Genomic DNA, 2830 nt, shown 5'->3' with positions numbered 1-2830 from the left:
TTCACTTCTATAATGCAGCGTTATAATGTGAATCATCGAGTAGCTACTGCCTATCATCCGCAAACAAATGGTCAAGCGGAAGTGTCTAACAGAGAGATAAAGCACATTCTAGAGAAGGTTGTTTGTCCATCAAGGAAGGATTGGTCTTTAAAGCTCGATGAAGCTGTTTGGGCTTACAGAACAGCATACAAAACTCCACTTGGGATGTCACTGTTTCAGTTGGTGTACGGTAAGGGATGTCATCTACCGGCGGAGCTTGAGCATAAGGCCTACTGGGCATTGAAGAAATTGAACCTGGATTTAGATGCAGCTGGTAAGAAAAGAATGCTTCAGCTTAATGAACTTGATGAATTTCGACTTCAAGCGTACCAGAATAACAAAATGTATAAGGAAAAGGTGAAAAGGTGGCACGATAGGAAGCTACATCCTAAGTTGTTTGTGCCAGGGCAACAAGTTCTGTTATTCAACTCTCGGCTCCGACTTTTTCCTGGGAAGTTGAAATCAAGGTGGTCTGGACCTTTTATTGTCAAAACTGTGTTTCCACATGGAGCGGTGGAAATTTTTGAGAATGATTCGGACCAAGCATTCAAGGTTAACGGTCAGCGGTTGAAGAACTACTATGGGGACATGGCAAACCGAGAGGTGGTTAGTGCCATTTTGTTGACTACGTGAGAAAGGAACGGAACGTCAAGCTAATGACGAAAAAGAAGCGCTGCGTGGGAGGCAACCCATGAATTGTTGTTACAGGAACCCTTAGAAGTTAATAACCTATCCAAAAACACAAAAAAATCAGAAAACAGGGGCTGAAAAAAAAAATTCCAGAGACCCTCTGCGCGCCCGCGCAGCTATGTTGAGCGGCCGCGCAGCTTGCTGCGCGCCCGCGCAGAAATGCTGAGCGGCCGCGCAGCTTGCTGCGCGCCCGCGCAGAAATGCTGAGCGGCCGCGCAGGGGTCGAGTTCCAGAATTTTTTTTTTACAGTTCAGAAAAAAAAAAAAACAAAAACAAAAACACAAAAACCCATTACAGCCCATAAACCCACGAATTCTTTTCCCATTACCCCATGATTTTATACCTCAACCCCACTCCTAATCTAATTTAACCTACTCCACACCCTATATATACATACACCTATCCTACATATCTCCCACAACTTCCTACACTTAAACCCTCTCATAAACATCAAAAATCAGTTCTAACACACTTTTATTCACAAATCAATGGCACCCAAGAGAGCACGCACTATTGACAGCAGCAGCACAGTTCCTACTGCTGATTCATCAAGGGGTACTGTTGCGAGGCCTCGGTTAACTGACAGAGCCGCGGAGGAGGAGTACACTAGGCTGTTGGGGAAGCCGATTCTGAAGGAGAGGGGGTTTTTACCATCAGGGAGGGATGGTGAGTTGTTGCCCATGATTGCAGAGAAGGGGTGGATAGCTTTTTGTGAGTCACCCGAAGCAGTACCAATGAGTGTTGTTCGCGAGTTCTACGCGAACGCGAAGGCTGAAAAGAATGGGTTTTCTGTAGTTCGGGGGCTGACGGTTGATTATCATCCTGCGGCGATTCGCCGAGTGATTGGACAGCGAGAGAGGAAGCCCGAGGAGGAGAACTGGAATGAAAAGACTGCTGAGGATTTTGACTTGGATTTGATTTGTGCGACTCTCTGTCGACCGGGCACAGTTTGGAACCGCAGTCCAGCCAATAATGAGTATCGTCACTTTCCGGCAATCGCCATGAACAGGTATGCCCGTGCATGGAACGCATTTATATGTGCTAATATTTTGCCTTCTTCACATGCACACGAAGTCACAGTTGAGAGAGCACAGTTGTTGTGGGGAATTCTGAATGAGGAATACTATGTGGACCTTGGTGAGTTTATCTACCAAGGAATTCTGAAGTTTTTGAGGGGAGCAAAGCATATGAACATCCCTTATGCATCCACGGTTACAAAGCTATGCCGTGCAGTAGGAGTGAACTGGCCGGCTCATGAGCAGTTGCAGTTGCCAGCAGCTCCTATAGATTCTGGCACTCTGAATGGGATGCAGGAGTGGACCGGTGGTGAGCCTGAGGAGCATGGGCTGGGTTATCGTCTTCCAGGAGGGCGTCCAGCACGAGGTGCTACTATGGCCAGGCCAGGGCGTGGTGAGGCTAGTTCTTCGAGAGCTCAGGAGGGTGCTGGGATGGGTGATGCCCAGTATAGGAGGCTTTCACGGCGGATGGATGCCATGTATGAGACGCAGAGCAGGTTTGCTCAGGAGCTCACCCTTGCGTTAGGGACTGCTTTTCGAGGCCTTGGAGCTGATATCCAGTGGCCAGTTTTTGGTGAGGACTCTGCATACCCGCCGCCTGATACTCCACCCACTGAGGGTGATGATGATGATGACTCCGAGTAGGTATACCCTGTATTCCTTTCTACTACCTTCACTGGGGACAGTGAAGATTTTAAGTTTGGGGGTGGTAGTTAAGGAATATTTTGTGTGTGTCATATAGTTGTATATTCATGATAGTTAGTTCATATAGTTGCATAATTTTTGCCATATAGTTTTTTTTATAGCTTTATTTGTTGTCATATCATATAGCTCATGCATATACCATGATCCCTTTTGCAATAATTTATCGACTGAATTGTGATATTGATGCGAGTGTAGTGATAGCATTAAAGTGATAGTAAGTTGTGTAGGTTGATATGCATGCTAGAAGCACTTGTATTGACACTAAGTCTTAGAGAATGCTGAAGGACTAGATTATTGTTATGATCTGATTATTTTCGAGGATAATCTATTTATTATGCTTAGAATTTGATAATAGGTTCTTAGTGGTAAAGGCATGAAAA

This window comes from Apium graveolens, chromosome 8 (assembly GCF_009905375.1).
Source record: "Apium graveolens cultivar Ventura chromosome 8, ASM990537v1, whole genome shotgun sequence".
Classification (NCBI taxonomy): domain Eukaryota; kingdom Viridiplantae; phylum Streptophyta; class Magnoliopsida; order Apiales; family Apiaceae; genus Apium; species Apium graveolens.
Note: the sequence above shows the minus strand (reverse complement) of the source record.